The sequence below is a fragment of the Pezoporus occidentalis genome, unplaced genomic scaffold, assembly GCF_034315485.1.
Source record: "Pezoporus occidentalis ecotype Australia unplaced genomic scaffold, CSIRO_AGI_Poc_V1 ctg169, whole genome shotgun sequence".
NCBI lineage: Eukaryota > Metazoa > Chordata > Aves > Psittaciformes > Psittacidae > Pezoporus > Pezoporus occidentalis.
Genome location: NW_026913521.1, coordinates 1,234,064 through 1,245,833, shown reverse-complemented (window position 1 = coordinate 1,245,833; position 11,770 = coordinate 1,234,064). Strand labels below are relative to the sequence as shown.

At 47.0% G+C, this 11,770-nt stretch overlaps 1 long non-coding RNA gene across 1 annotated transcript; it reads right to left on the bottom strand.

The window, feature by feature from the left end:
- Positions 1-2,101: 2,101 nt before the first annotated feature.
- LOC134161055 (uncharacterized) lies at positions 2,102-11,646 on the bottom strand. The gene is made up of 3 exons (XR_009963810.1): positions 11,243-11,646; positions 7,219-7,292; positions 2,102-2,507 (listed from the first exon to the last, which is right to left on the bottom strand). It is a non-coding gene; the product is annotated as an uncharacterized LOC134161055 (long non-coding RNA).
- Between the last annotated feature and the right edge of the window lie 124 nt (positions 11,647-11,770).

Genomic DNA, 11,770 nt, shown 5'->3' with positions numbered 1-11,770 from the left:
TGTATCGCCATTGAAAAAGCAGAGTTCTCTGGTTCCCTGCTGCATTTTGAGGTCTAGAGCAGAAGGTGATAGTTAATGAGTCAAAAGCTGATCATCCTTAATATTACAGGCTTTCTTCCATAGATAACATAGTTGTTTGATCTCAGCAGTGATACTAAAAAGGTGACTTTGCATTTGATGAAAGCCAAAAACAAGTTCATTTTGCTGAATTTTTCAAGTGGTCCTATTCTCTATTCTTAAAGAACTAGGATAGCTTCTAACTACTAAGAGAAGCTGTCACCAGCAGCTTTTTCATGATGAAATAGATCTATGCCTAGCTTTGGTAACCAGTCAGAAAGCAGTGTTGCCATTCACACTATAGATGCTGTTTTCTAAGTAAAAATTTGCCAATTTGTTTAAAAAACTAAGGGAATGCTGTAGTTTGTAAGTTACTCCAATGTCTTGCCACGTGCTAAGAAGCTTCCTGAAACATACGGGTTAAAAAAGAGGAGTACAAAAGGAGTACCTTTACCAGTAGCTCAAGCCATGCTATATTCCTTTCCAGCACTGTTACTAAGCATCCTTTATCCTCCTGCAGCCTATGTAGAGGCAGGAACACAACAAAACTTCCAGAGTCTCCTCCTTCAGTGTTATCCCTGCAGCAGTACAATAGGATGAGATGTACTTTGAACTTCTTGCTGCTGAGGTTGAAGGTTTACTCTGTGCCTCTTAATGAAGTCAGCACACTTACCTAGCACGCTATGCACAGCTTGTGTGTGTCAGAGCCCCTAGGTGTTGTACCAGCAGCTGTTATTAGGAGAAAGTAGCTCTGCTTCTGCTACCTGAGCAGGGTCAACACTTGGCAAAAGACAGGAGATATTAAGAATCAGGCCTTTTCCTGCCACTGCATTGTTCTCAGAAATTGAAGGGTTAGTGAGAGAGAAATTATTTGCTTTTAAAAAGCATGGACTGTTTGTGGAGTTTTAGCACTCCGGTCTGGTGAAGGGATTATAGTTCCAAAACTAGCTTTATGTGCTAGCAGTAGGTCAGATCAGCAGAAAGGAGACAGCAGGTTGCCGAGTAAATGTCTTCTTCCTCTTCGGCACTGGAATTCTTGGGATTTTGGGGTTGTGCAGTTTAGGAGACTCCAAGGAATTATTTAAATAGCAAATTGAAAAAGTGACTTCTTACAGTGACTTGCTTCTTACCAGGGTCTCTTGACTCCCAGACCTATTAATTCTTAATAGAACTCTTTAATTAGCTGGGGTGATGATGACATTAAGTTCATACCTTTTGCCCACTTGCAGTCCAAAGTCTTTTGCTTATATACAGGATGCTTGTACACTAAAAGTCAGATGTACAACGAACTGGGAGGGCCTCATCTTTAGAAGGGGAATTAGGGACTCATTTCATCTTTCATTGAAAACAGGTCTCCACCTCGAGCAACTAGGTGACTCAGTGCTGATTCTGTAGTTACCTGTCTTCTGAGCTCAGTACATTGGCCTTACATTGTTTTCTCTGGTGCTCTAGTTATAGTAGTGCCTTATGAACACTGAGATACTTGTACTGACATCCCGCACCTGATAACTGGGAGAAACATGAAAGGTCATGAACATCCAAGCAGTGTGAGGAGCAAATGCCAGGGACTAGAGGAGTTAAGGGAGATGAAACCAAACTAAAAACCCCCACAATTCTTTCTACAGAGGACAATGGCAGTGGGATTTGAACTGAAAAATGGGCCATCAAATTTGTAAACTCACACCAACAGCTACTAATGTGAATCATCCATCATGCTGGAGTACCCTCTCTAGCATGCTCATCTTTCCACACTTAAGAACTCATTCATGCCCTTCCCCATTTACCCTGCTAACTCATTTTCAACCTGCTTCTTACCTACCAAAGCTTTTTTTGCCCCTCCACAAGATCTTTATCCCAGCCATGCAGCTTTCTGTTGGGTTAAGAACTTGGACCATGTGTTATGTCTTGCCAAGGAGCTGTGGTTATGTGGTGCACCTAAGGGGGGAGCTTTAATTCTCAAGGAGACAGTCCAGAGAAATAGCCTTGTTACTCTCAGACGCAGACTGAGCCTTCACTTCAACAAGTGCTATTGCTACTTACCACTTCATGACGTGATGATAGCAGTCCTTCCACAAACTCTCCACATCCAGCTTGCTTCTGTCACACACTGAGCACTCCAATGACATGAAGGAGGAGGTACCTGGCCTGCTGTTCTGGACACAGGAGAAAGCTCAGAGCTGCCTTTTTGGGATGGATGCCACACCATCAACTGTGTAGCTGTACACAGCTCCTGCAGGAGGCAGGCACCACCAAGAGAGACTTCTCAGCACACCCACCACCTAATTTCAGCAAAGACTATGGCCAGACACAGGCCTTGTTTAATGCAAGAGGCACCGAGGTGCAGGACTGTCATTTGCTTTAATGGGGGCTGTGGTTAGCAGGCAGCAGCAATACAAGTGGTACCAGTGCAGAGCATCACAGATAAGAACTGATGTCTCCAATGGCTGGTTCTATGGAAGAAAATCAGAAAACTCATTTTAGCTTTTTTATCTGCACAAGGGCAATGCAAGTTCTGTTGTCTGATCTGTACCTAGGTATGAAATTCCTAGAGTTGCTTTCAACAAAGCTCTGAAGAAAGGATTGAGCTCAGACTTAAACAGACCCAAGAGAAAGTAAACATCTTTGGCTCAGCCCTACACAAGCAACAGCTTATAAGCTGCCAAAACAGCTGTTGTTGATTTTCTGTTTTAATACACTGGACATTTAAAACCCAAAGAATACTCTTTGCCTAATTATACTAATTGCACAACTCAGTCAAAAATGGGCCATAAATATCTAGGGCTGTTGCTTTAGCTTCGATATATGTGATCTGTGATGAGCTCATGCACATCTTTGCCATTTCTTTTGTCTGCCTCTAACAAAATTTGCTCTCCCTTTCAATACACACTCATCAAGGCTTCTAAAACCCATGTGTTAAACAGGAAGCTCATCAACCAGCTTCACTGCAGAAGTTATCAACAATTCACAATGGAAAAAGTTTATCAGTAGCAGCACCTGTGTGCTCTGTGTCATTTCCCTCCTGGGCAGTGGTTTTTGTCCACTGCTGAGAAATAAAGCACCACTTGAACACTGCCAGACCTCAGCCTGCGTCAGACGCTCTCCTCCACAGTCAGGACACATCTTGCCTCTAACCTTGCAAGCCAGCACACAGAGAAAAGGAAGAGCTTTCATTCAAAGAAGCCATGTGTCTGTCTGGACAAGGTGGAATAGAGCTATACGACACCAGCTTTGATGAAAGCATGCAGGGGTCTGCAAACACCCATCATGGGTACACTTAGAACTCATCCCCAGATGGAAGGGCTAATGAGCAGTCTGCATCAAGAGCCCCTGCAATTGCACAACTGTTTCAGTTACAGCAAAATGAAACCAAAGAAAACAGTATTTCCATCTGTAATGTCAATACCAAGTCTCTGCTTAGAGCACAGAAGCTTAATTGTGTTTATTTACCATCAACCTATAACAGAGCTGTGAAGATGTCTTTCACATGGCTGCCTCCAAAACAAACCCATCCACACCAAATTACTCCCCAGCTCATTCTGCAGTTGCTCAGTTGTTAAACTGTGCAAGGGCAGGAACGTGCTGTCTGGGACAGAGTGCACCCACTCCTTTGAGGGATATTGCCTGATTACAGCAGATCGAAAGTAAAGTAAAACCACAACCTTAAACAGCTCCTGCAGAGCATCAGGGCTTGAACTGTGGCAGGATTCCTTTTCAGTGCAAGATAGGTAAGAATTACCCTTAAAGGATAGACAACACTTTCAGTTCTCCCATTTCATTATTTCTTGGTCCTCATAGTTCCAGTTTCCGCTGACCCCCTGTGCACATGGACATCGACGCTTGCCTCATCACCACCAACACGCTTAGAGCTTTGACCTCAAAGCAGCTTCTGGGCTGGGCTGTGACCAGCATGAAGGAGCTGCAGAGCAAGGTCTGACAGGTGGTGAATTCAGGCTTGGAACATGACTTGGCCCAGCCAAACCAGCTCCAAAACAAACCCTGACTGAGCTGCATTAGCCATCACTCATGAAATCCTGATTTAGCCCTTATGCAGGCTGAGCAAGGGGCACAGGTGAGCCCCGGAGCCCATGGCTCTCCAAGACAAACACCCCTGGTGGGACTGATCTTGTGATTACAACTCTCAGACTGATCTTGTGATTACAACTCATTACGTGCCAACAACAGAAAAGCTGCAGTTGGAACACAAATGGCAGTGGTTGCTAAGTGACAGCATCCATGCAGGCTTGTCACAGCCGCGAGACAAACGGCTACGACTACACAGCAATCCCGCCTTGTCTCTGTAATAGAGGTTAAAAATGCTGTTTTCATTACCTTCTAGTAACGTCAACTGTGACCTGTCAGTGTATTTTATGCTTTAGGTTCTGACAAAGAGCCCTGTGAAAACAAGGCTCTGAAACCACTGGAAATGAGTTTGATTCAATGTACCTTTAATATTGCATGCTCTTGCAACTGAATTTCTTCCCAGTGATTTAATGCATAAGACAACAACACTGTTTTCTCAGCTAAATGGTCCTTTTCTTAAAAACAGGGAGCTACCTGACAGTATTTCCAGTGAGGTCAGTTGAAACAACAACAAAATCAGCAACACCCCCCCCCCATCAGCTTCTGAAGTGAACCCGTGGGCTGTGTTCAACACTGAAGGTTTCTGCAATGTTTGGGAAAGGTGGTGACATTTTCAGAGCTGCAAACAACATATATGCTTATAAATACAGTATTTAAATCAGACCTTTAAAATGACATAAAGTGATGGTTAAGATGGGATCCAGCAGGACACTGGGCGGTCAACTTGCTCCAGGGAAAGCAGTGGTGGGATTGGGTGCAAGGAAGCCGTAATAGGTACTTCAACACCATTTTGCTGGGTGGAGTATTGCAAACCCCTAAAGCAGAGAGACCCTGAGACCCAGAGCACAACGCATCCGAGTAAGGAAATTTAATGTAAGGAAAGAAAAAGTATTGCAACAGGCTGTACACGGTAAGTCGTTCACCTCACATACTCTTACACACTGCAAAAAAACCTGTTTGAGGCCATGCTGGTAGCGGACACAAAGGGATGGATCTCTCAACATCCTGTGAACAGATCAGAAGTGACCAGGAAAAGCCACCACCCGGCTGCCCAGTGGAGCCACAAATGCACACACAGCTCGGCAGCACACACACCAGCCACTGTGCCACAGGAGGAGGTCTACGGGTGGATCCAGGCACTCGAACACAAGGGATCATCTTCAACTACCGATGCAGCGCATCGCAGTATGAAACATCCTACCACAGTGTGTGCGACCACACTTAACCCCAAGCAGCAGTTCCCAGTGCCTACTGAAACCAATTACGCTCTTTCCTAATGAATTCTCTTCGGCCCCAACCACTGAAGCCTCGATTTACAGTGCCAGGAGCAAAAGCCCTGATCCTGCTGACAGCCCTAACACCACCAATGCAGTTAAATCTCATCCACGTGGATAAAACCAACTTGACTGTTGCCTTTGGTCGCTATCTCCACATCAGCATATTAAACACTTCTATTTTGCACATTGTGCCACAGCAAAATGTTATTTTCCCCCTCTCCCCTTATATTTTATCCACAAATGCAGCACTTTTCCTTGCTGTTCTTACTCCTCACATTCCTTCACCACAGTCAATAACACGAGTGTGTCTCGCACTGGTATGAAACCCCTGTGTTGCTGCTCTCTAAGCCCTGCAGCACAGGGTGAATACTGCTGTGCAGACAAAGGTCTGACTTTCCAGCAGCTCTAAATTAGCCAGCTCAAAGGTGTAGCGCACTGTCTGGCTGGCAGGATGAAAGGCACATCCTCTGCATACACTGCAGTGCTGGCGGGCAGACAGCTCAACCTCCCTGCTACTACAGACATAGCATCATGAAGGGGGAAAAGAGACACCTCCTGTCACTCTAATTCCCATTGAGAACTTCTGCCCTGTAGGGATCAGCCTTGCCTGCCTCTCCAGTTTGGGAGCATCTTCTCCACCCTTTATTTATTACACTGAGATCAAAGACCTATCTCCATGGAAACATCTGAGCTCAAAGAGTTTCTGCACTACGGCTTTACATCCTGCACATAAGTTTTGGCACTGTGTTTTGAAACAGAGGCATTCAGGTCTCTATAGAAATGGTTTGATTAGTATTAATCAATAACCTGAGCAGCACTCATATGTGTATAGCTAACATGCACTCAGCAGAGCAGAACTGCCATTGCATTGTGGTATCTGTGGTCCATGAAGATCACAGCCATTCAGCTGTACATGGAGATATCCCACATCCTGTGTATCATAGAATCATAGAATAGTTAGGGTTGGAAAGGACCTTAAGATCATCCACAGTTCCAGCCCCCCTGCCATGGGCAGGAACACCTCACACTAAACCACGGCACCTAAGAATGTGTAGATGAGGGCATGATCCAGAGCAGACGAAGAACACTGATACATGTGCTCTTCAATAGCTGTCACCACAGCACTTAGTCCCCACATCTGAAGTCTGGTAGGGCTTTCAGCACATGTAGAGACCAGAGCCATGAGGATAGAGCTGCTAGAGCCCATTACTGCCTGCTCTGCCTCAAGCCTCAGAGCTGTGGAGCTGCTTGGACTCAGGCAGCAAGGTCCAGTCCAACACCCAACCCAGCAGAGGCTTGATGAAGTCTGCATTCACACTGATACCTCTGGATCAGCGCTGGCTGGGGCACTGCTGTTATGTCACTCCAGTGACTTCCTTCCCAGTAGCTCTGAGCTCCAGTTCCTTCAGCACAGTCACTCCTACAGCTAAGTCCCAGGAGAGAGAAAACAAGAGAACTAAGTAGAACAGACGTGGTTTCTGGTGTTTTTGTTCCCTGGTCAGCTCCCCACATGGCCACACACGCTGTTAAATGGAGGGCAGGAACAACCAGCTGGGAGGTTGTTTTCACTGTCCAAACAGCCATTTCTTTCTGCTGCTGTGGACAGAAAGTGGACATGGAGCTGCAGCCTCACATGAAATCCTGGGTTCAGCTTAAACCTCACATGAAGAAAAGCCAGAGCAAAAAGGAGTGAAACAGCACTCACAAGATTCACGCTTTCACAGGCATGTCCCAGGAAGGATGAGCAGGGAGTGGGGAGCATGCAGGGCTGCATTAGCACCAAAGCAGAGTTAATAGCACTGACCTGGAGAGCATCAGCCAGCACCTGGGGCAGGAGAAAGCCCCATCTCACAGCACTGCCAGGGGCATATCCTGCTCCTAGGGACATCAGACCACATCCCACCACTGCTTGTGGCCCCGAGTTGCCCATATGCACACAGGATGTGATTGTTATAATCACATTAAAACATTTCAGGATAGCAACAGTGCGGAGAGCAATCCAGCTGCCAGCATTTAGCCTTATCCTAGGGCACAGGCAGAATACGCCATCCGTGAATTAATACCACATAAGCTGCACCATGCTGAGTTTCATGGCTTAATTATAAAAGAGAAGGCAATAATCAAGGGATCTGTAAGGCTAATAAGTGTTCTGAGAACACCAAATGTGACAAGAGCCGCAGCCAGTGCGACAGGACATGAATGCATTTAAAAAGCACATAAATCACACACCGTGTATTAATTCACAGCTGGTTCCCAATGACAGCACTTGGCCCTTCGCCACCTCCATAGCATCACTGGGCACAAGTGGCTCATCACCTACCCCCGAGCAAAGTGGGCTGTAGTCTACCCACAAGCAACAATAAAGCAAGATCACAGCGTGCATCAGGCCAAGGCAGGGATATGAGCTCTGACTTAAAGCCCTTGTGGCTAAACTGAGTTTAGTGCTCACACCTCTGTCAGCATTTGGAGGTTTTGGGGTCAGCGATGGTGCTCACCAGGCTGCACAGCGTGTGTTACCTGGTGAAGGACAGCACAAGGAGAGTATCAGGCCACTGGTGAAACCTCCAGTTATCCCTGCAGTAACACACTTGAAAGTGCTTCTGTTCCTCAGCACTTCCAACTATCTCTCTTCTTCATCTCCTATTTCATCTCGCTGCAGCTTTTTAATTACAGACAGCTCTTTGTGGGGCTTTGCCTCTCATTCAGACTCCCATTCTTCTATATGGAGTACAGCTGTCTATGGAGGTGTATCTCCAGCCTGTGTGCAACTTGATGTCTCTGAGGGAGCACTGATAAACCTTAAAACAGGGGTGCCGCCAGGAAGACCCCCTCCACCTGCACTATCACACAGTGACCCTCAAATCCCTGCACACCAGGATGCCCCTTGCAGGACATAACCCAGCCCTTTGGTGGTTGCTGAACAGCCCTGCAGTACTTCAGCAAGGTGCCCCTTGGGCTGACACACTGCAGGGCTGGGTGCCAGCCGGAGCTGCATGGATAGAAGCTTGAAATGCTCCCAAATACCTGCTTCTGCCCAATAATTCATTGCATCAGAGACAGATCCCTTACTGCGAACACCTCGCCCTCTAGCTCTCTACAAAGGGCAGCTCTTTGCAGTTCTCTGCCCAAAGATCTATTCTCCAGCCAAAGCACCTCAAAAGAAACAGTTACCCTTTTCCCCTTCCTAATAATCCCAAATTTAACTATGTCCTACTTAGCACCTCCTCTGAAACCAGGAAATGAGATGCTATTTCTGTTGGCCTCAGTAAGTGGACTCTGCTGAATCCCAGAGAACACACAGACCACACAGTAGGCTGGGTTTAAATCCTGGGATGGATTGCTCAGCAGCAGCCTCCTTCCTTCTTGTTCCTAAAGCCGAATTAGGAGCCAAGAGGAAGCGATTGTGACAATAAAAGGGAGAATCACTCTGTATATTCCCCAAATGCCAGGCCAAATTTCATTCTCCTTGCTGTAAAAATACATATCTGCTCCCTCTTCTGCCTCTGTGACCATACGGGGACCTGAAATTCATTCCTCATGGGAATGAATCATGGAGCATCCACACCGACTTCCTACAGAGAGATTTTAAGTATGAAATCAATGGTGAAGAGGGAAGAAGGCCCTCCATATAGGTACAACTTGGGATGGAATAAGTCTTCCTTAGATTGGTGCAGGATGGATTTGGACCACATACTGGCTAGATCTATGGGTTGACGACTTCTTCTCAAGAGTCTCTAACTCCAGTGAAGTCTTAACTCTGTATAAACCCATAGCATCAGAAGTTGTCCAGGCTGCACATGTAAGCACAATCTAGCATCTTATCTGCAGGTAGATGGTTCCCTTTCATTTCATTCTGCTGCAGATCTTCTGCCCAGTGTTTTCATCTCCTTTCCACTGCTGTTCTCTTTTTCTGCTCTCTTATCTTTTCCTCCAGCATCAGCTTGCAGCACCAGATTGCTCTCACTGATCAAAGAAGGGCTGGGTTCTTTCTCCTTGTTTCTCCAAGTCTGTGGCACTACAGTAACTCCAGCCAAACACTTGTTTTCATTAATGTTTCTCCCCAAGCCTGCCAATAGAGCCTGGACCGTGCCAGGACACAGCAGAGAGGGACAGTTTGGCTGGTCCAGCTCATTTCCAGACAGAGCATGAGCATCGCCTTAGGGACACTAATGCCTCCACTCCATTCCCTGCCAGAAGGTGCCTGCTGCTCTCTTCTACCACCTTCTACTGGAGGCAGGACTCTGTCCTTCACTGCTGCCCATCTGAGCAGCATCACTTGGATTTATCAAGGGATTCACAGGAAAACCGGAACACCACACACACACACATTTCTATTCACCCATGCCCTCACGAGGCTTACCCATAGGGAAGGGCGATGGATAGGGTGCAAGGCAGCATCCCAGGGCATGTCCTGGCACACAGACAGAGATGGCTTGGGTAGTGCCCAGGGCAGCAGCTGGGCACAGGAGGGGCCTTTCCACAGCACCAGCACAATACACTGCATTTTTAGTGTATCAAATGGAAGAGACAAGGAACATTACATCTCCCTTTCGCACTCTCTGACGCACAGAGGGGCCAAACCAACTGATTTCAATGAGAAAGCACAAAGCTCCTGTAGTCTTGTTGGACATAGTCCCTCAGACCCTCCTGTTCAAGGTGAAATCCTGCTTTAATAATCCCTCATCGCCTGCTTTTGATCCTTTGCCCAAGAGAAACACACCACCAGCTCTTCAGCTTGCAAAGGGAGTGAGACAGGTCCTTGCTACAGCCTCCCAGTAACTCCTAGGGTGGTAACTCTCAATCACTGCAAACCAGTCAGTCCTGTTTCTCCTCTTCCTTTCCATCACCATTAACATCTCACCCTCTGGCTTTTGTGCCTGTTCCTCCCGGCAAGTTCTGCAGCCGCCTCATTTTCACAGAAGCAGCAACATGAGACTGGATTCTTACTTTGTGCGTTCCCTAATTCTCCTCCTTGCTCACAGCACAATCCAAGGGTGAGACCGCTCCTTGCTGCAATTGCACTAGGACCAAGTAGCTGCCAGTAGCCCTACAGTGCTGACCAAATGTATGTCAGCGCTTTGTGGCTGACCAGCAGGGAGGAAGAGCTGACCCCACATTGCTTCCCCTAGACTGCCACTAACATCCAGACTTCAGGAAAGCTTGCTTATGTGCATTTACACTTTGTGACGGCAGCACCAACTGAAATTAAGAGGCACCCTGGCCCCTTCAAAACAGCCTCAAGATGACAAGGATGCAGAAACGCCACTCCGACTTTGGAACAGTCACAACAACAGGGGAACATTTCACATCATCAGCGAGCGATTTGCTTCCTATAAAGTCACTGCACAAACATCCCAAGTGTAATCCCAGTGGGAGAGAGCCCCTGCAGAAACCCTGGGTCAAACCAAAAGGGCAAGCAAGGGTGGGGAAGACACTGGGAGTCAGAAGGGAAATGGTTTGCCCCAGTCACACCAAAAAGGCCCTGACCACCATCTCAGCCCTCGCTCCTTGTCAGCTTGGGATAACTGACTGATGCTGGCTGGGGATCACCTACCTCCAGCCAGGCTTCCAGCATCCTCATGTCAACCAGGGGTGATAAAAGCAGAGAGACCCAACCCAGGTCTGCACCATCAGTCCCACACACACCAATACCCCACCGGGACTGGCAGGACAGGGCAGAAAACCAACCAGATAGGCTGGGTCTGGCCAATCCTCTGGCCATCCTTCCCCAGCTGCTATTTAGAAGGGGGCAACCCCATGAGCACCATCACAGCTGTTTAGGAGTGATTTAGAAATACACACTAAGAGCACAGTCTTCAGTTCATTACCTGAAGGTCAGGTGGAACCACAGAGTCACTTCTTTATCTTCTCAGAGCCACTACCATTTCACATCATCCCTGCTCACTGAACCCAGGAATTGGTGCTTGGCTGAAGCACATCTTATAGATGGGCATCTTATCTTGATTAGTAAACACTACCATATGGAAAGACTTTCCCTTTCTCCAGCCATTTGTTCCAGCAGCTAATCAACTGCATTCTGATAAAATTAATGCCTATTTTCTCATCTCAATTGGTCTGGCTTCAGCCTGCAGCTGTGGGTTTGAGCCACGTCTCTTCTCTCTGGCTTAAACAGCTCTTGGATACCTGCCCTTTCTCTTTGTGGAGCTATTTATGCATCTCTGCAAACAACTACAGTCACTTCAGTTCCAGTCTTAGGCATCAGTTTGGGGATTTTTCCATTATAGAATCATAGAATAGTTAGGGTTGGAAAGGACCTTAAGGTCATCCAGTTCCAACCCCCCTGCCATGGGCAGGGACACCTCACACTAAACCATGGCACCCAAGGCTCTGTCCAA